Source organism: Palaemon carinicauda, chromosome 5 (assembly GCF_036898095.1).
Source record: "Palaemon carinicauda isolate YSFRI2023 chromosome 5, ASM3689809v2, whole genome shotgun sequence".
Taxonomy (NCBI): Eukaryota; Metazoa; Arthropoda; class Malacostraca; order Decapoda; family Palaemonidae; genus Palaemon; species Palaemon carinicauda.
This window is the reverse complement of record NC_090729.1, coordinates 161645554-161658053: the sequence shown is the minus strand read 5'-3', so window position 1 is coordinate 161658053 and position 12500 is coordinate 161645554. Positions and strand designations below refer to the sequence as shown.

The 12500-nt window shown below is 31.5% G+C and overlaps 1 pseudogene; it reads left to right on the top strand.

The window, feature by feature from the left end:
* The window catches only part of LOC137641243 (DE-cadherin-like), a 123499-nt pseudogene that overhangs the window by 110672 nt on the left and 327 nt on the right, over nucleotides 1–12500 (top strand).

Sequence of the window (12500 nt, the reverse complement as noted above, 5' to 3'; positions counted from 1 at the left end):
TGTGTAATTAACTTTGGTATATACAATTTCTAACGAATTTTGGCTCTTAATTGGAAGTAATATAGTTCCTTTCAGTTATGTAAATTCTTCTCTTCACTACAAATTGTCCTTTCCTCATGGCTTCCTTTGCCTTCTCTTTTTCCCTTCCTTTATTCTTGCTATCTCTTTTCCCTTCCTTTACTCTTCAAAATTTCCTCTCACGTCATCTCTCTCTCTTCCGCTCCTGTCTTTTGCTTCGCTATTTTATTCCATTTCCCCCGTTCATTCTTTTATCATTGCCACGCTCCCCTTCTTTTTCTTATTTCTCCAGGAACCTTCTCCATTTATTTTTCAATTCTTTCATCCTATCTCACTTCCGTCTCTCCCTTCGTGCATTCTGAAACTTTTGGAGACGTCGCTTTTTATTTTTAAATATCTTTATCTATGCCATTGTCTTATCATTTCATTCATCTCTTTTATCAAATTATATTAATATTTTTAGCACATAATCGGCACAGATATTATCCCCTGCTTCATTTCCCATTCCTCACATAAAACCCATCAGTAGTAATTTCATATCCTTTAGGTGAAAGGAGACATTACTTGAATTTTTTTTTTTTTTTTTTTTCTTTGCGAATGATGTCATATACGAAGAGGAACTTCCAATCAACATTGATAGATTCAAGCATTTACTCCTGGATTCTCCTCCAGGGATAAACGCAGATAAAAGGTGCCATCAACTTTATTTATGCATGAAAACTGAAAGAGACATAAATCTATTCCCATTTGTGTGTTGTATTGCCCGACGTCGATAGATCGCCCTCATGAATTCTGATCGGCCGCCACTTAGTCGCGCGTTGCGAAGTCAAATATACATAACAGGACAAACAGACGTTTCGTCAATCAGCGGAGTGCATTAAACCAGAGTGTTTTATGAAGGACATCATCAAGCGAACGCACGAGTCGGTATGGATTCCCATTTGGTGTCATCATTTTTGGATGTGGCTCCATGATAGTTTCATATGTTAGGTTTCGACGCTGCGGCCGCTTGTAAAATGAACACGTTGGCGACGTGTATTTCCCCGCGCAAAAAGTTGTTTTGATTTCTCCCGCAGGAGTGTAAATTTCACATCGACTGTGTAGGTTGTCAAAGGAAGTGTCTTTGAGGTTTCATGGGCATAATGTTTATTTTTATTTTGAGTAATGGACAATCTTTTATTTTGAGTGATGGACAATATAGTATTTTTTAATTTGTATTTTGAGTAGCTGTAATTATTTTGAGTAATGGACAATATAGTATCTTTTATTTTGAGGAATAGACAATATCGTATCTTTTATTTTGAGTAATGGACAGTATAGTATCTTTTATTTGTATTTTGAGTAATGGACAGTATAGTATCTTTTATTTGTATTTTGAGTAACAGTAACAATATAATTTTTATTTCATCATCATCTTCATCTCCTCCTACACCTATTGACGCAAAGGGCCTCGGTTAGATTTCGCCAGTCGTCTCTATTTTTATTTAGAAAACTTATAATCCTTAGTCATGTTTTTTTCTTATTTTGGGTAACTACACTGTGTAGTTATGACCAATTTGTGGAATAGTCTTCCTAATCAGGCAGTTGAATCTGAGGAAATTCAAAAGTTCAAACTTGCATCGAATGTTTTTATGTTGAATAAACTGACATAAGTCTCTTTACAGATTTTTTTATGAAAATTCTATTTTAGATTGTTACTGTTCTCAAAATATTTTATATCTTCTCCTGTAATTTATTTATTTATTTCCTTTTCTCACTGGGCTACTTTTCCCTGTTGGAGATCTTGAGCATAATTATAGCATCCTGCTTTTCCAGCAAGGGTTGTTAAGCTTAACTAGTAATATTAATGTTAATTGTTCAATATGTCTCTTTCTCATATCGGATAGTCTTGTGTGTTTATTTTTTTTTTCCTATTCTTATGTTTCTTATGATTGTAGTTAGTATCCCAATTCTCCTTCGGAAATCTTTATAAGATATTGGAGACTGATCGTTATCTTAAATATTTTATCTGTATTCGTAGTCACGTCAAGAAATTTGGAATCTATTTTGGATTTTTCCATTGGTAAAACTAATACTAGTGACAGACAATGGGATCTTTAATTCCTTTTCTGACAAGTCGAGTGCCTTTAAAGGTTTAAAGGCCGCTCTTGAATGGCAAAGGCAAATGATATTGCCCTGTCAAGCAGGACAATGCCCTAGAGACTGACCATATTACATATGATCAGCGGCCAAGCCTCGACTGTAAGTTATTATGAACCTCAAGATATTTTCATTTCTAAATTAAGGATTTTATCATTTTTCTATAAATTCCAATTTTTTTGTATTTTGAACTTTTAAATAGTTTATATAAAACTGGTAGTCAGACAATTTCCCCTTTTTTATTTTCTTTCTTATAAAACACGTACTTATTTAAGAGGTTTAAGCAGTTTTGAATACCCTTCCATTTCAGAATCCAGAACTGTCTTTCTTCTTTTGTGTTCCCTGAAACTTTTTTTTAGATTTGTCCCCTAAGTCAACCATGATTTTATGATGGAGGGAAAGATGAATTAAAGGGAAGTCTTAGGTACTCAAGCAGTTTTCTACATTAATACTAGAACATGTTTATTGACAAGTGTTTTAAAAAATTCTCTGCAAGACATTTAAATTGCACAGTCAGATTCTTATTATTATTATTATTATTATTTTTATTATTATTATTATTATTATTATTATTATTATTGTTATATATATATATATATATATATATGTGTGTGTGTGTGTGTATATATATATATATATATATATATATATATATATATATATATATATATGTATATATATATACTGTATATATATATATATATATATATATATATATATATATATACTGTGTATATATATATACATATATATATATATATATATATATATATATATATATATATATTGAACATTATTCACATAAATAGATATTTATACATACACATGTTTACATGTGTGTATGTAGACTCAGATATGTATACACATCTTTATATAATATTCCGTACTTTCGTGAAGAATGCAATATACATCCAAAACCTGATGTTTGAAAAGCCTGCCTTTCTTTATATTAATTCTACAGACGTTGGGTAACGTAAAACCCTTCCACCCAAAATTAATAAACTTTCACATGCAATGAAACAATGTTGTATTCATTTCAAAATGTATTTCCATTCAATACTCAGTCTTCAGATAAATCACAATATATTTCTCGTTTCCTAGATATTTTACGAAATATATTGATGCTCAGAAATAAATAAGATACTTTCATTATTATTTCAATATATTTTTTTAATGTAAATAAAGCCTTTTGAACAAAGGCAGTTAAAGCAGTGTTGGATCCCCAGGACCAGAAAAGGATTGAAATATATTAAATCTATTTTCCTCTCATAGTGTTTACGCTGTTATGAAGTGAGTTTTTTACTATCGTAAAACCCTTATTTAATCCTATTTTTGCGATTTGTATATTACTTTCATCCCGCTGTTATTACCTTGAGAGAGAGAGAGAGAGAGAGAGAGAGAGAGAGAGAGAGAGAGAGAGAGAGAGAGAGAGAGAGAGAGTTAACAAGCATTCGCACTACCTCTAAATAGATAGCCGTTGATTCCATTATTCTGAACAGATAAAAAGTTATTGACCAAGTCCATTGCACACAAGTAGCGGAATTGGAATTTATGGACCATTTTTTTAATGTTTGTTTTCAGAGAAAAGACTTGAGTGGGTGACTAGTTTAGTGTACGTAATAATAGTCTTTGTTCTTAGGAGAATCTCTTGACTTTTTATTCCATTACTAGCGTACCCAACCCTCCGAAAGGACGGCTAAATATCTATATATATATATATATATATATATATATATATATATATATATATATATATATATATATATATATATATATGCACACTCACCCACACACACACAGATTCCACCCTTCCCACCCCCCTCCCCCTTTCTTAACTACAACATGGCAGTTTAGGCAACTTGTGGGAGATTGTGGTAACCCCCTCTCACCAGAGTATGACTATTTCTTCTCCCCTTTAACCCAGAGTCAATACAGATCTGTATTGACTCGGCAGAGACCGCGTAGTCATACGTTTGGCAACGTTTGGCAATGCCTCTCAGCATGACAGGAAAGGATATATATATATATATATATATATATATATATATATATATATATATATATATATATATATATATATATATATATATATATATATATATTACCTGCGTTACAACCCTAGTTTGAAAATAAGATAAAGCTGAAATTCCCAAATGCCCCAGTATGGGAAGCAGAGACTACAAAAGAAAAATAAGTAAGAATAAAACAAAATGAAAATGAATGACAAAGTTAAATAAAAAGAAATACGATCAAATGGATGAGTAAAAATCCATAGAATATATTTTGTATGAAGATTTGTTGTCACAAATACTATGATAAGCAAAATTTATTATGAACAAGACACACCTTTGCGGAATCTGATCCATTGTAGATGATAGATGGAGAAAGCTGACCAGAAACATCGACCCCACATAGAAGTGGGAGAAGATGTAGACAAAGAAGAGGAATATAAATATTACCAATGGATCAGATTCCCCAAAAGTGTGTCTTGTTCATAATAAATTTTGCTTATCGTAGTATTTGTGACAACAAATCTTCATACAGAATATATTCTATGGATTTTTACTCATCCATTTGATCGTATTTTTTTTTTATTTAACTTTGTCATTCATCTACATTTGTTTTATTCTTACTTATTTTTCTTTTGTAGTCTCTACTTCCCATATTGGGGCATTAGGAATTTCAGCTTTATCATCTTTTCAAACTATGTTCGTAGCTTGTATGATAATAATAGTAATAATATTGATAATCATAATAATAATATATTAGCCACCCGAATTGCATTCATTGTTGATTGGCCAGACCTACTCCTAAGTCACTTGTTTTCTTGTAAACCTCATCCAAGTGTTTGGTAACAGAAGATTCTTTAAGAGGTCATCTTAACCTAACCTCGTTCTGAGGATCTATTCTTTAATTTACTTTCGTCTCTTGTACTTACAACAACAAACACAAAAACAACAACAACAAATACTGCCATTTCTATTCCTCTGCAGGATAAAGGCCTCGTACATGTCCTTATTCATGTCTGGGGTTTGGCCAGTGTTCATCACCACGCTGGCCAACTGTGGGTTGGCGATGGTAGGAGATTTTTGTCTGATCGTTCACAGCATACCAACCTAGTATGAGTGCTCATGACTAGTACAGCTTTGCTGATCATGGTGATACACAAACTCTTTCACCACGTTAAGGCATCTCCAGCTAACATAGCGAGATAAAAGCGATTGAAATTATAAACATAATATGGTGCAGATGAAAAAAAAAAAACACATACAAAAATTGCAATTATCTATGATTAAGTGATTATGAAATATATGTATGAAATTAAATACAGTCCTGAGTGTGTAAAACTATAAGAATTATTTTTTGGTTTATATTTTGAAGTTTATGAATTCACACTCCCCCTTTTCACCTTTATTCTGTTGTCGAGAAGGGTGTGTGATATTTTTAATTCAATTGTTTTGCAAACTGAGGATCGTCACTGTTCAGAATGGAGTTGTAACTTTTACTACCGACCCTCGAGAATGAATTTCAAATTTTTTTTATATCCTTCTATTTTTATATATGAAAACCTCGCCATTTTCATCATTTGAAAACAGTATATGAAAGCCTTGACATTATTATCATTTGAAGAAGTATGAAAACTATTCTATTTTTCTATAAAGATAAGAGAAAATGAAGAGTAAAACTCGTATTTTTCTTTTGCAAGAATCAGGAAAAAACAGTATGGAACACATCTTACGATTTGAAAGATAAAAACATAGTTTTTTTTGTCAGAATTTTTTACAATACCTTTTGTATATTTTTAAGGTATTCTTCTCCGCCCTAGGCACCCTATTTTTTATCTCCTGTTTTATGAAAGGAAATTTACTGGTAATTCACAGATAAAACAAGAAAAGCAAACTACCTCATGAAGGGAATTTTATATATATATATATATATATATATATATATATATATATATATATATATATATATATATTATATATATATATGTGTGTATATATAATGTATATATATATATATATACATATATATGTGTGTGTGTGTATATAAATATATGCACACATTATATATATATACTTATACAGTACTGTATATACTATATATATATATATATATATATATATATATGTGTGTGTGTGTGTGTGTATATATATATATATATATATATATATATATATATATATATATATATACTATATATATATATATATATATACTATATATATAAAGAAATTACGTCGATTATATCTTCTTACAAAACGACTGATGATTTCACTACTATCTTTTTATTCTTATTTTGATATTGAAGATTAGCATCTGTTTAGTTTTTTTGGATGCTTTACATCCATAGGAATATTCTCTGCTCTTACTGTTTTTTTTTTTTTACGGATTTTTTATTCGCTTTTTGAACAATAAATGTGAATTTTTAAGACATGGGTCTCTGTCGAATGAATTAAGACTGTGTAACTCATTATACAAATAAAATATGTTGCACGAAACTATTAAGAAAGCTTATTGTTTGCATAATGAATCCTTATTAGATTTATCCTACATCTCATTTTATTTCCACTTTTTGTTTGCATGTTCAAATAAAATAAATTTAATTTTTTTTTCATTTGCATTTTTTGCTTTATTTAAAATTTTACAATTCAGTTCCTTTTAATATGATTTGATAGATTCTATTTATCCTTTATATTTTGCATATTTATTAAGTTTTTATAGTCACTGCCTTGAATGAATTTTTTCTCATTTATAATTTTTTTCTTTTTAATTTCTTCACTCGACCTATCCCGACATCCTTCCGTTGCCATCTCATGATTTTCACTTTTTATTTTAAGTTAGCTTCAGCCTTGTGTTTTATTTCTTAATCCCTTGCTTTTAGGTGAGGAAGAACGAAGGTTACCCGACGTAGCCGAAGACGCCCGCCAGCACAAGGCGCCCCTGGCCCAGATGCCGGAGGGCCTCAGTATCGGAGACTTCATCGATGACAACATCAAAAAGGTTAGGGATGGTTGACCCCCCCTTTTTTCAGATAGATCCTTCTCCTTCCCTCTGACCCCCTCCTTCATCCCCCCCAAATGATTCTTGACTTCTTTTTCGTATTTGCTGTCTTTGTCTACTCAATTATCGCATAACTCTTATGTTTTTTAAAAAAGTTTATTTAGATTTTAAGTGTCTCTGTCCCTTGGGTGAACGGCATTTTCCTCTCTTTTTTAGGTGGACAAGGACATCACTGATTTCGATGACGTTCGCCATTACTGCTTCGAAGGGGACGAGATGTCTATCGCCTCGCTGTCGTCCATTGGCTCTGGAGGTAATATTTGACTTGAATCTTCGTTTGTTCATTTAAACTTTCATCTGCATTTTTCATGGTATTTTGTATTTCTTTAAGATTAATCATTTATTTATGATTTTTATTACAATACTTTTCATTAGTTTAAGTTGCCTTTTATTTATTTGCATTTTTCATGGTAATTTGTATATCTCAAAGATTAATAATTTATGATTTTTATTACAATAATTTTTATTAGTTCAAGTTGTCTTTTATTTATCTGCATTTTTTCATGGTAATTTGTATTCCTCTAAGATTAATAATTTATTTATGATTTTTATTACAATCTTTTTTATTAGTTTAAATTGTCTTTTATTTATCTGCGTTTTTTCATGGTAATTTGTATATCTCAAAGTTTAATCATTTATTAATGCTTTATATTACGATCGTTTTTTATTGGTTTAAGCTGTCTTTATTTTTTCGCCTTGTTTTAATAACAATCTGAGAAAATATCTCTTCTCATAGTAATTTATATCCCTCATAGTATTAATTATTCATTAATGCTTCTTATTATCTGTTGGTACTTAATTATTAAAGTTTTTTCTTTTTGTTTTAGCTAATTTTGAATTTTTTTTTTCCTCGCCTTATTTTTATAACAATCTAACTAATGAAATTCTCTTCCCATAGTAATTTGTATTCCTCATACAATAATAATTTACTTATTAACGCTTTTTTTATTACTAAAAGCGTTTGTTTTTGTTGTAGCTGTCTTTGATTTTTTTTTCTCGCCTTATTTTCATAACAATCTGAGCAGTGAAATTCAATTTCTTATACAAACATACTGGTAATTTTGCATGAATTATACATATCAATGAAAATTTAGTCTTTTGTAGCGCTTGGTAGCTAAAATACATGTGTACTTATTTGCACAACTATAAAATACCCAGGTAACACCATAAAGTAGTATGAAAGTGACTCAAAATAAGATATCTATTATATTCAAATTTGCAGTTTTAAGACCACATTATAGTTCATATACACAGCTTGAGATCCAGTAAGCAATTTGCATATGTTTACCCCTTTCCTTTTTATTCGCTCTCATAACTTTCTATCTCCTATCTTTCACAGGATCGTCCGACAGTGAAAGCGTGTTCGATTACAGAAACGACTGGGGTCACAGATTCGAGAAGCTCAGTAAAATCTACCGCAGGGAATCGGATGAGGACGATGATAGCGATTACGACTTCAAGGTTCCCCGCCAGCCGAAAAGATACTCTCTCCATTCCTCTCCAGAGAAGAAGAAATCCTCTCCTACGGGCAATGCTGCAAGTAGCGAGCCCCCTGTAAACAAATCATCGGGGCGTCCTTCAGGTTCTCCCACGGTAACCTTCGCAGAACCTGAGAAGCAAGGAAGTCGCGAAGGTCTCCTTCAGGGAGCGGACGACCCCGAACACCCTAATGAAGCCGTCAATCCGGTTGCGAAGTACAATCTGGACGAGGCTGCAGAATCCTGGTGCTAATTAGACAGGTAGCTTTAGGTGAACCGTGAATCGATTCGAAATCCAGTCAGTGGCTGGTTAAGCTCAAGCACCTTACTATCCAAAAGAAAAAAAAAATGAAAAACGAAAAGAAAACAATAGGAGGGAGAGAAATGGCGAAAGGACATGATAGTAGGCTCTACACAAACACATCTATGTTGAAATTCTGAACGCTAAAAAAAAGACAATTTAACATTAAGAGAAGTAAAAGTAATTCCTGTTGTAACGATAAATTTAAGATGTCGATGTGCATGTGAACAGTCATATTAGGTGTTCTTCTTATGTGCTAAACTTGTGACCGGGTTTGTGAGTTTTGGGAAATCCAGTTGTTTTTTTTTTTTTTTTTTTTTTTTTCGTGGGTAGGTAACAATCTTGGTCCCATATCGCAGAAAATGCCAAAGACATTTATTCCAAGTTTTGGAAATTTTTGGGAGGTAATTTTCACGTGATATTTCCCCGTGAAGGGAATCGTGTTAGTAATCTTAGAAGGGATTAAAAAAGGACATTTTAAAATTAAGCAGGTAACACTGATTTCAAGCACTATATGGTTTGGGGGGAGGGGTTTACAATGAGAAGGAAATAACGTTAGCTGCTGATTTTTCAGAATCGATTGTTGGTCGGAATTGGATTCGTAGGAAGAAATATTCTGAACATTGCATCCGTTGGAAACTATGACAAATTCATCCTGACAGGTCAAAATGGTTTTGCGACTGCACTGAATGGGCCATACATTTTGCAAAAATGCTCCTAAATCTAATAAACAAAGAAACCTTTTTTCTGAAAAAAAGTAAAAAAAAAAATACCGAATGACTGCCAATGTTCATTATATTTTTCTCTAACATAATATTGCTAGGTTAAGTATTTCTATGATTCCTAGATTAATCATATACCAAAGGTGCTTCAATCAAAGATTTAGAGAATATTAAAGTTGTCTTAATAAATGGCCTGGAACTTAGGCCTGTAATGATTACCAATGTATGAAAATACAACTAACAATTGAATATATTAACATTAGCTATATATTGAAGGAACTCGGATAATTTATGCCTTGATATTTGAAATGTTCCAGTCTCAGGTTTATTACCTATGTTGCTTTCAGGAAGACCATACAAAAAAAAAATAAAAAAAAATCATGGATTTTAGTTATGAGTTTCAGAGATATCCAGTAATTTTTACGCCATATTCTGATATTGCATTTGAAATAACGCAAATTTTTAGTGAATGAATAAGCAGTGCTAAATGCGTTTCCTTTTGAAAGATTAAATAGATTAAATGGTATATCTCGTTTGTCTTCTGAAAGCGTTCAACTTAAGTTACTAAGTAAAAGTGATTATTGATTTTCCTTTTCCTGGTTATCACATTAGTGCTAAAGTGATCAACACAAATCTAGCTTGAAACACATGCAGCCAGTCTAATAATTAATAATCAGTGAAAACAGATATTTTATATTGATTCCGGTGTCTATTTCTTATAGCTTCCAAGCTTCGGAAATCTCCCTTTTATTCTATGTTTTTTTTTTCTCTTTTTTTTCGTCCCAAGTTTCAAAAGTGGATTTTCACTTCTTCCCCAAGTTTAGATTAAGGTATTAAGTTGCCTGCTCTGAGAGCTTTCATGTGAAAGAGATATAATTCGCCTCTTCCAAAACATACTACAAGTTTTAGGTTTTAAAGAACAGTTATGGAATACTATAGAGGTATTTTGAGCCTTATGAAATACCACACCCACTTGAATAGTTATATTCAACTATTAGATATTGTGATTACATTTTCTCAAAAAAGGGCCCATCACATATCTTTATATGTCTCGATAAGATAAATGCAAAGCATAATAAATTGTTTTCTCTCATAAGGATATAAAGAATAGATTTCAAATATGGTTTCAAGTTTAATTTTTGCTAGAAGCCATCGACCTAATTAAATTCCCGTAGCAGTGTTTTTTTTTTTTTTTCTAATGCATCTAATTCTTCTTTCACTAAGTGTTTAATTTTGGGTCATCCCGTAACGACAGGTAACATTTCTTTCTACATTGTCGTGGTCACATTTTGATCTCATAAAATTTTTGTTGATAAAAAGTTCCGGATATACTTTACCTGTGTCAACATTCGGCAACATATTTTGAGCCCTGTCCACACGAGCATGCTCGACGGGCAAACAGTGTTACCAGACCACAATAGGTAGTGAGAATGAGAGTTGATGTCGTCAGAAGCGGGAAAACCACAGACAGGGATCTGATAACAATCAGTGTTACCAGATCCCTGTCTGTGTATTTCCCGTTTCTGACATCATCAACCCTTATTCTCACTAACTATTGTGGTCTGGTATCACTGTTTGCCCGTCGAGAATGCTCGATCGTGGGGACAGGGCTTTTGACATTAAGAGTGTCACATTAGTTGCGAATGTGAAATACAATGTGATTACTTTGCTCTGAGGCAAATCACTGCCAATAGTTATGTGTTATTTTCTAGTTTTGTAAACGACCCACACGTCTGCCTAGTCATTTGACGCATGTGATGATAAGACGGTGATTTGTGTTAGGTATTTGTTGATTAGTAAAGAAACAAGAAGAGTGAATGAACAATTGAAAAGTTATCAAGGATAAAGATAAAGATTGATTGAGAGCTAAGTTTAGTCGCCAATAAGATTTTCGGTCAAACCAGAAAAAAAAACAAGCCCATAGAATTAACTTACGAATTTTAAATAACCATTTCAGGTGTCATGCTGTATTCTAGTTTGAAGATATAATATATGAAAAGTAACCTGATACATATTCTTAGAAAAAAAAATCCGAATATATTTAAGATAATTAAAATGTCTTCAGTCGGAAATGGTAACCTTAAGAGATCACATGTCATTGGATTAAAAGATCATCCAGTTACATTACTTAGGACATGCGAATGGTTATATCAAGTAATTAATGAATTAAAATAAAGAATCATGCTTTTTCATCTCTCCATCTTGTTAACAGTTACTTTCAAACGGCTTCAAAGTGAGTAGAGAAAAGGCACTGTGCTTACACTATGATTTTATATGAAGCGCCTCTTTTTCTAATAATTTTTATGACGGTTAAAATTGTACGTCAATATTTGCTTTGATTGTGAATCAAGTTCAACCGGTGATGTCATTTTTCTTCTGTATTTTTCTTCTGTTATGTTTACCTTAAGTTTATTGTGGGTTATTTGTCTTTTATTTTCATTTCATCATTTATCATTTACTTTCCCGAGACTCCCGCTATATATCATGTCATGGGAAATATAATTTGCATTTTCTTATGAATGAAACAGCAATACAAAAATAAATTCAAATGAGCTGGTCCTAGTTTCTTTGTGATTATTATTATTATTATTATTATTATCATTATTATTATTATTATTATTATTATTATTATTATTATTATTATTATTATTATTATTATTATGTTTTTTATTTAAATATGAAGTAAACAGCTAGAAAGGTAAAACTCATATCTTCCTACATTCCAAACACGTTCATCACCATTTATTAGTTAATTATTTGTCATTTTGAATATAGCGA